The 14,700-nt window shown below is 47.2% G+C and overlaps 1 protein-coding gene across 1 annotated transcript in view; it reads right to left on the bottom strand.

Annotated features, from left to right (window-relative positions):
• SLC38A8 (solute carrier family 38 member 8) overlaps positions 1-14,700 on the bottom strand; it is a 115,610-nt gene that overhangs the window by 70,644 nt on the left and 30,266 nt on the right. The gene's annotated exons all lie outside the window — the stretch shown is intronic.

The following is a 14,700-nucleotide window of genomic DNA, read 5'->3' as shown; positions in this document are numbered from 1 at the left end:
ACAATTCCGACGCACAACGTGCCACGCATGCTCGGAATCAAGCAGAAGAGCAGCACTGGCTATTGAACTTCATTTTTCTTGGCTCATCGTACGTCACTGCGTTCTTGATGTTCGGAATTTCCGACCAACTTTGTGTGACTGTGTCTATGCAAGACAAGTTTGAGCCAACATCCGTCGGAATAAACCCATGGATTTTGTTGTCGGAATGTGCGATCGTGTGTACACGGCATTAGCCTGTTTATATCAGGGAATGGGAAAGGGACCTTTAGACTGAGTTCTCTGAGATGCAGCTGGCTCACTTGTATCAGCTTACACACTCTAGCTCCATTGAGTGTAGAACCCAAGAAATGAACTACAAGATATTGACACGCTGGTACCAGGTGCCTGCTGCTTTGTCGCGGATCTATCCCTCCATATTTGAACACTGCTGGAGAGGCTGTGGCCACCGTGGTACATTGTTGCACCTGTGGTGGGAGTGCCTGGTGGTCAGACCCTTCTGGGAAAGCATTAAAGCACAGATAAAGGAAATATTTGGCCTTGATATTCCCTTCTCTCCGGTGCACTTCCTCTTCCATATTTCTCCAATACCTGTTAGCCAATATAGAAAAGTGCCTTGCCGCATCTCCTGAATGCTGCTAAATGCCTGCTCCCAGTTTACGGGAAGCGTGCTCATGAGGAATGGATTTGAAAGGTGCAGGAGGTTAGGGAAGCAGAAGATTGGTTGGCAACTTGCAAAGGTACAAGGTAACGTTTCAATAATATCTGGGCTCAGTAGCTAGAGCATACCTCTGACCTGGGGCACATCTCGTCCAGCTTGGATGTTGCATTGTTAGAACTTGCTGAGTCATCCCTTAGAGTACGCCTTGGACATCGCAGTTCGTCTAATTAGATCCATTTCCTGGACTTAGACAGACCATGCTCTTTATAATTTTTACCTTGTGGCGATAAACATTGGTGTGAGCGTTCATCCACATTTTCCTACTGGGAGCATAGGTACATGCCTGGAGGAGAGGGTTCTCCCTCTTTTTACTTTTCCCCTCGCTCTATTCCTAATTTTGGCTTGTAGGTTAGGTTTTTGAGATGATTTGAGCTTTATGACATGGTGCATTGGAAGTAGGTGCTGGTAGTAGGCATCAGAAGATGGGTACACTATAGTCCTAAAGGGATGGACATGGTCAGCAACAATACTCAGGTAGGCCATGGCATCTAAACAATGCTCAATTGGTACTAAGGGGCCCAAAGTGTGCCAAGAAAATATCCCCCACACCATTACACCACCACCAGCCTGAACCCTTGATACAAGGCAGAATGGATCCATGCTTTCATGTTTACACCAAATTCTGACCCTACCATCTGAATGTCACAGCTGAGAACAAGAGTCATCAGACCAGGCAACGTTTTTCCAATCTTCTGTTGTCCAATTTTGGTGAGCCTCTGTGAATTGCAGCCTCTGTTTTCTGTTCTTAGATGACCAGAGTGGCACCTGGTGTGGTCTTGTGCTGATGTAGCCAATTTGCTTCAAGGTTCTATGTGTTGCGCATTCATAGATGGTGTTCTGCATACCTTGGTTGTAATAAGTGGTTATTTGAGTTACTGTTGCCTTTCTATCACCTCGAACCAGTCTGCCTATTCTCCTCTGACCGCTAACATCAACAAGGCATTTTTGTCCACACAACGGTCACTCACTGCATATTTTTTATTTTTCAGACCCATCTCTGTAAACCCTAGAGAGATAGTGGTACGTGAAAATCCCAGTAGATCAGCAGTTTTATACTCAGACCAGCCCGTCTGGCACCAACAACCATGCCACGTTCAAAGTCACTTAAATCCCCTTTCTTTGCCATTCTGATGCTTGGTTTGAACTTCAGCAAGTTGTCTTCACCACGTCTAGATGCCTAAATGCATGGAGTTGCTACCATGTGATTGCTGATTAGCAATTTGTGTTACCAAACAATTGAACAGGTGTACCTAATAAAGTGGCTGGTGAGTGAATATTATTATTTGTTCTTTGTACCCATAGGAGGGACAAGAAATAAGTACACATTTTGAGGAGTGTTTTTTTTTTATGTCCCCACCTAAACACACTGAAACTATATATAATACCTTCTTTTTCTATCTAAGACACTGACCCATAAGTTGGCCATAGATGAGTCATTTTTTTCCCCTTTTCATTCAATTAGCAAGTTGAATGAGAAAAACTGACCCAATTCCCCCCATCCACACACCCAAGATGTATGGGGGAATGCTCACGGCTGTGTCATTGTATTCTGATGGCAGGGAGACATTCTGCCATCAAAATACACTGATCAGCGCCTGCAGTGCTGATCAAGTGGAAGTTTTCCAGCAAGGCAGGTGTACAGGAGTCGATCAAGCTGATTGGACAACATCGACTGGAATTGTGTGCATTAGAAAGTAACGAGGGGAACAAAATTTATTTCAGATTCATTTGTTAGGTTATGATTCAGAGATTCTGATGGATCTACCTCCATCCAACCCAAACACAATGGGGTTGATTTACTAAAGGCTAATAGGCTGTGCACCTTGCAAAGTGCAATTGCACTCTGCAAGGGCAGTTGCTCCAGAGCTTAGTAAATGAGGTAAAGCTTCACTTTGCAAAGAATACCCAATCACATGCAAGGAAAATTAAAAAAATACATTTTTGCTTGCACATGATTGGTTGATGAAAGTCAGCAGAGCTTCTGCTCATTTACTAAGCTCTGGAGCAACTGCTCTTACAGTGTGCAACTGCACTTTGCAAAGTGCACAGTCTTTTTGCCTTTAGTAAATCAACCCCAATATGTAGGAATTCTTATTTGACTTTTATATCTTTCTGTATTTATTACAATATGTTTCCATTTCATACATAGTGTATTTTTTTATAATAATGAAAAATGTTAATGTAAAAAAGAATGGGCAAGAGTCAAAGACTACCACGCCGTTCTCATCCGAATAAAACAAATGAATCCAAATTAAAATGTATTAATTCCTTAGGTTATCAAGTTGAATTAATTTCCTTATTCCCAATTGACTTCGTTGGGCTACACACAAAAATTAAAGAATGGTCCCTCCAGTTCAACCCCAATACAAACAGAATCCTATTACAATATTCACGCCAAGCTCATTAGAATAGAAACTAATGGATCAAGATCAATTCGGATCATTTGTTGTGTTATTTTGGATGCTTTAAACATTAACAAAAAGGCCCAAACTATCACATCATGTCATCAGAATGAAACAAATGAATACTAATGAATCTTGTTTTCGTTACAATTCATTTCAGATTCATTGAAATTCGTTGCAACCACTTTAAACTAGGGCTTATTTTCGGATAGGGCTTTCTAATGCAGCCTTCCCCGAAAATCACAGTAGGTCTTACTTTCGGGGAAACACAGTAGGTACACAGTTGGTAAGGCTGAAAAAAAACACACCAGTCAATCCAGTTCAACGTGTGTGTGTGTTTGTGTTTATGTCAAAAGTACATTGTATAACCCTGTATGTTGTGATCGCTAAGGTGCCCATCTAATAGTTTTTTTAAATTATCGGCGCTCCCTGCCGATACCCCTGCTTGTGGAAGAGAATTCCACATCCTTACCATTCTGACAGTAAAGAGCCCTTTACGCAGTTTTAGGTTAAACCGCTTCTCTTCCAATTTGTGAATGGCCACATGTCTTTTTAAATTCCCTTTCACTGAAAAGTTTATTCCCTATGCCAAGATCACCAGTATGTACATTGCTATCATATCCCCTCTCAAGTGTCTCTTCTCCAGACAGAAGTAGTTAAATGCTTGTAGTCTTTCCCCATAGCCGAGGTCCTCTAGTCCAATGATGGCGAACCTATGGCACGTGTGCCACAGCTGGTACGCCAAGCCCTCCCTGTGGGCATGCCAAGGGAATCCCCCAGCCAGGCAGGCAGACACTTGCACTGATGGTGCAGGCACGGAGGAGCCGGCTCCCTTCCTTGCATCAGTGCCAGTGACGTCGGCAGGGGGGTGGGCAGCCAGTATCTTGTCCCATGTGCGATGTTTAGGTTGGGGGGGGTGTAAAATTCTTCCTCCACCACCCGACTCTGTTCTGCAGCTTATTGCCTCCCCCAAACCCCTACACCTCCAGTAAGGCATTCGGGCATTCCTTTCTGCAGGCACCCTTTTCCAGCTCCCCCTGCTCCAGGATGACTTTGGTTCAGTCTGTCCCTCTGGTGCAGCCTGTGAAACAACAGAGGGGGAGGGGCGGTGCTCGGAGCAGATCATCCATGGCCATGGGGCGTGGTGCAATGGCTGCTAGCTGACCTCCCAGTGGGGGGATATCGAGGAGCGGCTGGATGGTGGGGATTCCAACAATACTGCCCAGGGAGAGCTGGACGATGAAGCCATGGAAAGGTAAGGAGGAGGATGGATCCTCTGATCTACATTGTACTGTGTGTAAGGGGGGGGGGGGATGAGGATGTGAGTAGTGCAGGAAGTATGTGTCAGGTAGGTGAATGTAATGGTCAGGTAGGTCAGAGCATGTTGCACAGTGCATTCTGAGCACAATGCATTCCTGATTCCTGCATTCTGAGCTAATCTGGCAGAATTGTATGTTTTGGTCCCTTAGGTCTCATTCACAGGGATGATCAGTCCCATCCTCTGTACAGAGCTGCTGGTAGATTTAATTCTGTGTTAGCACTTTTAAAGAAATAAGTTGGTGTTGCGTCGCAGTTTGAGCACTCGGGCTCAAAAAAGATTCGCCATCACTGCTCTAGTCCCTTTATTAGCTTTGTTGCCCTTCTCTGGACTCTCTTCAGTTCCAGCACATCCTTCCTGAGGACTGATTCCCAGAACTGGACGGCTTCTCTGCTGCCTTTGACACAGTGGACCACCCCCTCCTCCTCAAAAAACTCCACTCCTTTGGTCTCCGTGACTGTACTCTTCGCTGGTTTTCATCCTACCTATCACACCGCTCCTTCAGTATCACTTACAACTCTACTTCCTCCTCTCCTCTTCCTTTTTCCGTTGGGGTCCCCCAAGGTTCTGTTCTTGGACCTCTCCTTTTCTCAGTCTACACCACCTCCTTGGGTCAGTTGATTGCCTCCCATGGCTTTCAATATCATCTCTACGCTGATGACACCCAAATCTATCTCTCCACCCCCCAGCTCTCTCCATCTGTCTCCTCACGCATTACCAACTTACTAGCAGACATATCAGCCTGGATGTCACATCACTACCTCAAACTCAACCTATCCAAAACCGAGCTCATGATATTTCCTCCCTCAGGTGCCACTTCCCCTGCTTTCCCTGTCAATATCAACGGCTCAACTATCAACCCATCTCCCCACGCCAGGGTCCTAGGTGTAATCCTGGACTCTGAACTAACCTTTCGACCCCACATTCTATCACTATCCAAAGCTTGCCGCCTCAATCTCCGCAACATCTCCAAGATACGCCCCTTCCTAACCAATGTCACCACAAAGCTTCTAATCCACTCCCTGGTCATCTCCCGCCTCGACTACTGCAACTCCCTCCTCATTGGTTTACCTCTAAAAAGGCTATCCCCACTTCAGTCCATCATGAACGCTGCTGCCAGGCTCATCCACCACACAAACCGCTCAGCGTCTGCTACACCCCTCTGCCAATCCCTCCATTGGCTGCCACTCAATCACCAAATTAAATTCAAGATACTAACTATAACTTACAAAGCCATCCACAACCTGGCCCCCAGCTACATCTCTAACCTAGTCACAAAATACCAACCTAATCGTTCTCTTCGCTCCTCCCAAGACCTCCTGCTCTCAAACTCCCTTGTCACCTCATCCCATGCTCGCCTTCAGGACTTCTCCAGAGCCTCCCCCATCCTCTGGAATGCTCTACCCCAATCCGTCCGTTTTTCTCCTACTCTATCCACTTTCAGACGATCCCTGAAAACTCATCTCTTCAGAGAAGCCTATCTGGCCCCCACCTAACAACTGTACATTTATCTTCTCAATCAGCACATCACCCACAGTTATTACCTCTTGTATCTTTTGACCTTCCCTCTTAGTTTGTAAGCTCTAAGGAGCAGGGCCCTCTGATTCCTACTGTATCAAAGTGAATTGTATTTGTACTGTCTAACCTCAAGTTGTAAAGCGCTACGTAAACTGTTGGCGCTATATAAATCCTGTATAATAATAATAATAATATTCAGCTTAGGTTCACACTCTAATGATGTCAGACATTGCATGTGATTTGTACCCGCACTGTGGTGCAATGCGAGTTCAGCCACACAGTTGTATGGCTGAACGCGCAAAAAAAAAAAAAATCTCACCCATGCGATATGATTCCTGTCTGAATCCTCAGTTTGTACTGCGATCTGTGAACTGATCTCTAGACGTCATTAACATTGTATTGACACCCGCAGTGGTTCACAGAAGGCAGTGTGAACTGCCTGCCAGAGAAATGCGATCGGGAACCAGCGCTGGTTCCCGCATCGCTACAGTGTGAACCTAGGCTCAAGATGCAGCCGGACCAGAGTCTTGTAGAGTGGTAGAATTATTGTTTGATCTCTGGAGTGAATGCCCTTTTTTAATGCATGCCAAAAATTCTGTTGGCTTTGCTTGCAGTAGCTTGGCATTGCATGCTATTTCTGAGCCTATCTACTAGGACCCCTCAGGTCCTTTTCCATTCTAGATTCCCCCAGGAGGTTTTCCCCACTAGCAAGTAACTTGCGCTTGCATCTTTTAGCACCCAAATGCATTACTTTACATTTTTCAACATTAAACCTCATTTGCCCACCCCATTATTTTATTTAGGTCTTCTTGTAAGATCCTTGGGGGACCCCATTTGCCACACCAGACCATTCTGAGTACTTGCTATTTACAGTTGTGCTCATAAGTTTACATACCCAGGCAGAATTTATGATCTCTTGGCTATTTTTCAGAGAATATGAATGATAACATAAAAACTAGGGATGAGCTTCGTGTTCGAGTCGAACCCATGTTCGACTCGAACATCGGCTGTTCGATCGTTCGCCGAATTGCGAACGTTATGGGCCGTTCGCGCTAAATTCGTGTGGCGCGTCACGGCCCATAATTCACTGCGGCATCGCAGTGCATTGCTGGCTGATGATTGGCCAAGCATGCACTATGACCCGCATGCTTGGCCAATCACAGCGCCGTCAGTAGAGAGAGCTGTAATTGGCCAAAGCCAGGGTGGCTTTGGCCAATTATGGCTCAGGGGATTTAGTACACACCCCACACTATATAAGGCCGCCTGCACGGCGGCCCTGTGTAGTGTGTGTTCCGGTGTGCTGAGAGATAGAGAGAGAGAGAGACAGTGTCATTTGATTTGAGTTAGATAGATTAGGCAGAACAGTCAGTCAGTTAGCTGCACTTACAGTGTATTGTGTATATATATGCATCCCAGGTGTTGCATATATATATATACACTGTATTCAGTTTAGCTAGATCCGTTCCTGTTATCTTCTATCTAGACTATTTACATTTAATGCAGTGCGTCCTGCTCACAGTGTTCAGCTAGATCCGTTCCTGCTATTTACATTTAGTGCAGTGCGTCCTGCTCACAGTGTTCAGCTAGATCCGTTCCTGTTATCTTCTAGACTATTTACATTTAGTGCAGTGCGTCCTGCTCACAGTGTTCAGCTAGATCCGTTCCTGCAATTTACATTTAGTGCAGTGCGTCCTGCTCACAGTGTTCAGCTAGATCCGTTCCTGCTATTTACATTTAGTGCAGTGCGTCCTGCTCACAGTGTTCAGCTAGATCCGTTCCTGCTATTTACATTTAGTGCAGTGCGTCCTGCTCACAGTGTTCAGCTAGATCCGTTCCTGCTATTTACATTTAGTGCAGTGCGTCCTGCTCACAGTGTTCAGCTAGATCCGTTCCTGCTATTTACATTTAGTGCAGTGCGTCCTGCTCACAGTGTTCAGCTAGATCCGTTCCTGCTATTTACATTTAGTACAGTGCGTCCTGCTCACAGTGTACAGCTAGATCCGTTCCTGTTATCTTCCTACTGACAGGCAGGCTTGTCTGGTTACAGTATATAAAGCTACCTGAAGAAAATTACAGGTGTTCTATTTGATCCTATTAGTACCACGGTCAGGCAGCTAGACTATTTACATTTAGTACAGTGCGTCCTGCTCACAGTGTTCAGCTAGATCCGTTCCTGTTATCTTCCTACTGACAGGCAGGCTTGTCTGGTTACAGTATATAAAGCTACTTGAAGAAAATTACAGGTGTTCTATCCCAGCTTAGTGCAGCTACAGGCCATTAGTATGTCTGGAAGGCCAAGAAGGAGAGGCAGACAGTCACAAGCCAATAAGAGAGGGCAAGCAGGCTCTGTGTCTAGTGCTGGTCGTGGAGACGGTGCATCCTCATCAGCACGTGGCCATGGGACACGCTTGGCCTTTTTTTCGGCAGCTGGCCGCGTTGAGCCGCAACATGCGGAAGACTTGGTCGAGTGGATGACCAAGCCGTCCTCATCCTCCTCATCCTCTCTCACCCATGCCCAGGGTGCTTTGTCTGGCAAAGCAGCGGCTTCTTCCCTCAGCTCAATGTCATCAGTGACTCCTTCCCTAGCTCCACCATGTCCTCATGAGGATTCCCTCGAACTGTTTGACCACAGTGTTGGGTACATGCTCCAGGAGGATGCCCAGCGTTTGGAAGGCTCTGATGACGATACTGAGCTCGATGAAGGCAGTAACATGAGCGCGGACAGAGGGGGTGCCCAAGAAGGACAGCAATCTGGCAGTCATGCTCCCCCTGCTGCAGCATACTGCCAGGTTTGCTCCAGTGATGAGGAGGGAGGGGATGATGAGGTCACTGACTCAACGTGGGTGCCTGATAGGAGAGAGGAGGAGGAGGAGGAGGAGGAGGAGGAGGAGGAGGCGGCAGCACATCACCAACGAGGCAGGATGCCCTCCAGGGGCCAGCCTAAGGGCAGCACATTGACTGCATCACACCCCAAAGCTCCACATGTGCAGGGCGCTGCAGTCTCTGCGCGTTATTCAAAAAGTTCTTTGGTGTGGGCCTTTTTTGAGACGAGTGCATCAGATCGCACCGCTGCTATTTGCAACATATGTCTCAAGCGTATCTCGCGTGGCCAAAACATCTCCCGCTTGGGTACCACATGCTTGACCAGACATATGTTGACCTGCCATGCAGTTCGTTGGCAAGCGTATCTAAAAGACCCACACCAAAGAACAAAGAGGATCTCTCCTTGCTCCTCATCAGCTGAGATTTCCAACCCCACTAGACCTTCAGTCCTCTCTGAGACCTGCAGTGAGAGGAATGAAGGTGTAGAATTAGGTGTGTCACAGCCAAGTACTTGTGGGCAATCTGCTTTTGGTACACCGACGTCAGATTGTACCAGGCAAATTTCCCTGCCCCAGCTGCTGCACCGCCGAAAGAAGTTTGCTCCCAGCCATCCACATGCCCAGCGGTTGAATGCTAGCTTGGCAAAATTGCTAGCACTTCAACTGCTGCCTTTTCAGTTGGTAGACTCTGCCCCCTTCCGTGAGTTTGTGGAATGTGCGGTTCCTCAGTGGCAGGTACCCAAACGCCACTTTTTCTCACGGAAGGCGATTCCGGCTCTCTACCGGCATGTGGAAGGCAATGTCCATGCCTCGCTGGACAGGGCGGTCAGCGGTAAGGTGCATATTACCGCTGACTCATGGTCCAGCAGGCATGGACAGGGACGTTACCTAAGTTTCACGGCGCATTGGGTGACTCTGCTGGCAGCTGGGAAGGATGCAGGACAAGGTGCAGTAGTGTTGGAGGTTGTTCCGCCACCACGCCTCCAAAATGCTGATTGTGACACACCTCTCTCCTCCACCCCCTCCTCTTCTTCTTCCTCCATGGCCTCTTCCTCGGAACCAGCGGTGCTCCGTAGGCGTTCAAGGGGCTACGCAAGTACGCAGGCCAAAAGATGCCATGCGGTGCTTGAGCTGGTGTGCTTGGGGGACAGGAGCCACACTGGGGCAGAGGTTCTGTCAGCTCTGCAGGGGCAGGTTCAGAGGTGGTTGACGCCACGCCAACTTAAGGCAGGAATGGTGGTTTGCGACAATGGCACCAACCTCCTCTCTGCCCTCCGACAGGGACAAATGACCCATGTGCCCTGTTTGGCTCACGTCCTTAACTTGGTGGTGCAGCGGTTCTTGGGCAGGTACCCGGGCTTACAGGATGTCCTGAGGCAGGCCAGGAAAGTCTGTGTGCATTTCCGCCGGTCATATAATGCCAGTGCTCGGCTGACGGACCTCCAAAAGGAGTTTAACCTGCCCAAGAACCGCCTAATCTGTGACATGCCCACCAGGTGGAACTCAACGTTGGCCATGCTGCAGCGGCTGCACACGCAGCAGAGGGCCATCAATGAGTACCTGTGCGACTATGGCACCAGGACAGGGTCAGGGGAGCTTGGTTTTTTTTCCCCACGCCAGTGGGCCATGATCAGGGATGCATGCACTGTCCTGTCACCATTCGAGGAGGCCACAAGGATGGTGAGCAGTGACAGTGCATGCATCAGTGACACTGTCCCCCTTGTCCACCTGTTGGAGCACACGCTGCGTGGAATAATGGACAGGGCACTTGAGGCAGAACAGAGGCAAGAAGAGGAGGACTTCCTTAGCTCTCAAGGCCCCCTTTATCCAGACAGTGTTCCTGCGTGCCCGCCGATCACACAGGAAGAGGACGAGGAGGAAGAGGAGGAGGAGGAAGATTGTGTCAGTATGGAGGTGGAGCCTGGCACTCAGCATCAGCAGCAGTCTTTAAGGGATCAGTCCCAAGAAACACATGGACTTGTACGTGGCTGGGAGGAGGTGGCTGCGGACCATGTCGTTCTTAGTGACCCAGAGGACTCCGGACCAAATGCCTCAGCAAACCTACGCTGCATGGCCTCCCTGATCCTGCAAAGCCTGCGTAAGGATCCTCGTATTCGTGGTATCAAGGAGAAGGACCAATACTGGCTGGCAACCCTCCTTGATCCACGTTACAAGGGTAAGGTTGCGGACCTTATCTTGCCATCGCAGAGGGAGCAGAGGATGAAACATCTTCGGGAGGCCTTGCAGAAAGGTCTGTGCAACGCGTTCCCAGAGACTGGGAGGTTACAAACTCCTGTTTCTGGACAACGTGTTGCTGAGGCTTCGGTCAGTCAAAGAAGGAGCGGTGGAGAAGGTGGCCGTCTGACCGATGCGTTCAGACAATTTTTTGGTCCGCAGCCCCAAGGTATGATCGGTTCCAGCAACCATCGCCAGCGTCTGTTTTACATGGTGCAGGAATACCTAGGGGCAAGATCAGACTTGGACACCTTTCCCACCGAAAATCCTCTGGGTTACTGGGTCTTGAGGATGGATCACTGGCCAGAGCTTGCACAGTATGCAATTGAGCTACTGGCCTGTCCTGCATCCAGCGTTCTTTCGGAACGCACATTCAGTGCTGCTGGAGGCGTGGTAACCGATCACAGGGTGCGTCTGTCCACCGACTCGGTCGATCGGCTGACCTTCATAAAAATGAATGAGTCTTGGATCACCACCAGCTACCAAGCACCTGATGCTGATGTAACCGAATAATTTTTTTTGAAATCTCAGATCCCTTCAAAGACTGCCTATGCTGATGCTGAGTGACTATCCCTGAGTAATTATCCTCTTCCTCCTCAATCATCACGCTGATAGCTTGTAAGAACATTTTTGGTTCTGGGCGCCACCACCAGTGCCTAAGGCACAATTTTTCAGCCCCTGTTTAACAGGGGCGTGTAATTACAATTTTTGATGTAATACTTTGCAGCAGGGCTCGTTCCTGCATTCCAACTAGAGTGTCTGTGAGGGGTTGCAGTGTTGTGGCACCAGCACCAGTGCCTAGGGCCCAATTTTTCTGCCCCTGTCTAACAGGGGCGTGTAATTACAATTTTTGATGCAATACTTTGCAGCAGGGCTCGTTCCTGCGTTCCAACTAGAGTGTCTGTGAGGGGTTGCAGTGTTGTGGCACCAGCACCAGTGCCTAAGGCCCAATTTTTCTGCCCCTGTCTAACAGGGGCGTGTAATTACAATTTTTGATGCAATACTTTGCAGCAGGGCTCGTTCCTGCGTTCCAATTAGAGTGTCTGTGAGGGGTTGCAGTGTTGTGGCACCAGCACCAGTGCCTAAGGCCCAATTTTTCTGCCCCTGTCTAACAGGGGCGTGTAATTACAATTTTTGATGCAATACTTTGCAGCAGGGCTCGTTCCTGCGTTCCAACTAGAGTGTCTGTGAGGGGTTGCAGTGTTGTGGCACCAGCACCAGTGCCTAAGGCCCAATTTTTCTGCCCCTGTCTAACAGGGGCGTGTAATTACAGTTTTTGAAGCAATAATTTGCAGCAGGGCTCGTTCCTGCGTTCCAACTAGAGTGTCTGTGAGGGGTTGCAGTGTTGTGGCACCAGCACCAGTGCCTAAGGCCTAATTTTTCAGCTCCTGTTCAACAGGGGCATGTAATTACAATTCTTGATCTCATATTTCACAGCAGGGCCCTGTGAGGGCTTACAGTGTTGTGGCCACAGCAACACCTAAGGCCCAAATTTCTGCTGAGTATATAGGGCAGGACCCTACTTTCAAACATCTAACTTACAAACGACTCCTACTTGCAAACGGAAGGAGACAACAGGAAGTGAGATGAAATCTACCCCTAGGAAGGGAAATTCTCTCCTGTAAGAGTTAATATGGGAAAACAATTTCTCCTTTCCACTGATGCTTTCCAATCCTTGTTCCACAAAAAAACCCAAATTTTCAAAAAACATTTTTCATTGGGACAAAAAAGTGAGGTGAAATCTTCTGAAGAGGAGGAAAGACAGCAAAACAAATGTCACAGGGGTGATAACCCTTCCCTATGTTTTCCAAAAAGCTTAGAAAAGATTTTTTGGCTGGAGCTAAACACGTTAAAAATGTTCAAAATTACAAACAGATTCTACTTAACAACAAACCTACAGTCCCTGTCTTGTTTGCACCGCCTGTATACTGCTGTTCAGAGTATATAGGGCCTGGTGGCCCCACACCTTTCCTTATTTTAATTTGGGTGCGGGGTTCCCCTTAATATCCATACAAGACCCAAAGGGCCTGGTAATGGACTGGGGGGTACCCATGCCGTTTGTCTCACTGATTTTCATCCATATTGCCATGACCCGACATGACATTAAACCCGCAAGCAGTTTTAAATGAGATTTTTTCCTTTAAAAATGACATTTGGTGCAGGGACTGTTCTAAACATGGGAAACATGCGTCACTTTACAGGCATACTATAGACACCCCCCAGGTACGATATTTAAAGGAATATTTCACTTTTTTTTTTTTACTTTAAGCATCATTAAAATCACTGCTCCCGAAAAAACGGCCGTTTTTAAAAGTTTTTTTTGCATTGATACATGTCCCCTGGGGTAGGACCCGGGTCCCCAAACCCTTTTTAGGACAATACCATGCAAATTAGCCTTTAAAATGAGCACTTTTGATTTCGAACGTTCGAGTCCCATAGACGTCAATGGGGTTCTAACGTTCGTGCGAACTTTCGGTCCGTTCGCGGGTTCTGGTGCGAACCGAACCGGGGGGTGTTCGGCTCATCCCTAATAAAAACATTTTTCACTCATGGTTAATGCTTGCCTGAAACCATTTATTAGCAATCAACTGTATTTTCTCTTTTTAAATCATAAACATAAACTACCCAAAATGACTCTGATCAAAAGTTTACATACCCCAGTTATTAATACCGTGTATTGCCCCCTTTAACATCAATGACAGCTGGAAGTCTTTTGTGGTATTTGTGGATGAGGCTCTTTATCTTCTCAGATGGTAAAGCTGCCCATTCCTCTTGGCAAAAAGCCTCCAGTTCCTGTAAATTCTTGGGCTGTCTTGCATGAACTGCACGTTTTGAGATCTCCCCAGAGTGGCTCAATGATATTGAGGTCAGGAGACTGAGATGGCCACTCCAGAACCTTCATTTTATTCTGCTGTAGCCAGTGACAGGTCAAGTTGGCCTTGTGTTTTGGATCATTGTCATGTTGGAATGTCCGAGTACGTCCCATGCGCAGCTTCCTGGCTGATGAATGCAAATGTTCCTCCAGTATTTTTGATAACATACTGCATTCATCTTGCCATCAATTTTGACCAAATTTCCTGTGCCTTTGTAGCTCACACATCCCCAAAACATCAGCAACCCACCTCTGTGTTTCACAGTAGGAATGTTGTAATTTTCATCATAGGCCTTGTTAACTCCTCTCCAAATGTAACGTTTATAGTTGTGGCCAAAAAACTCAATTTTGGTCTTATTACTCCAAATGACTTTGTGGCAGAAGGATTGAGGCTTGTCTCTGTGCTGTTTGGCGTATTGTAAGCGGGATACTTTGTGACATTTGCGTAGTAATGGCTTTCTTCTGGCAACTCGACCAAGCGGCTCATCTTTTTTCAAGTCCTTCTTTATTGTGCATCTTGAAACAGCCACACCACATGTTTTCAGAAATCTTAGTTGGTCTACCTAACTGTGGTTTGGTTTCAACAAAAGCCCTCAGGTTCCACTTCTTGATTAGAGTTTGAACACTGCTGATTGGCATTCTCAGTTCCCTGGATACCTTTTTATATCCCTTTCCTGTTTTATACAGTTAAACTACCTTTTCGTGCAGATCCTTTGACAATTATTTTGCTTTCCCCATGACTCAGAATCCAGAAACGTCAGTGCAGCACTGGATGAAAGATGCAAGGGTCTGTCAGGAGTCCAGAAACTCATTGA

Source organism: Aquarana catesbeiana, linkage group LG11 (genome assembly GCF_042186555.1).
Source record: "Aquarana catesbeiana isolate 2022-GZ linkage group LG11, ASM4218655v1, whole genome shotgun sequence".
Taxonomy (NCBI): domain Eukaryota; kingdom Metazoa; phylum Chordata; class Amphibia; order Anura; family Ranidae; genus Aquarana; species Aquarana catesbeiana.
This window is presented reverse-complemented; position numbering and strand designations above follow the sequence as displayed.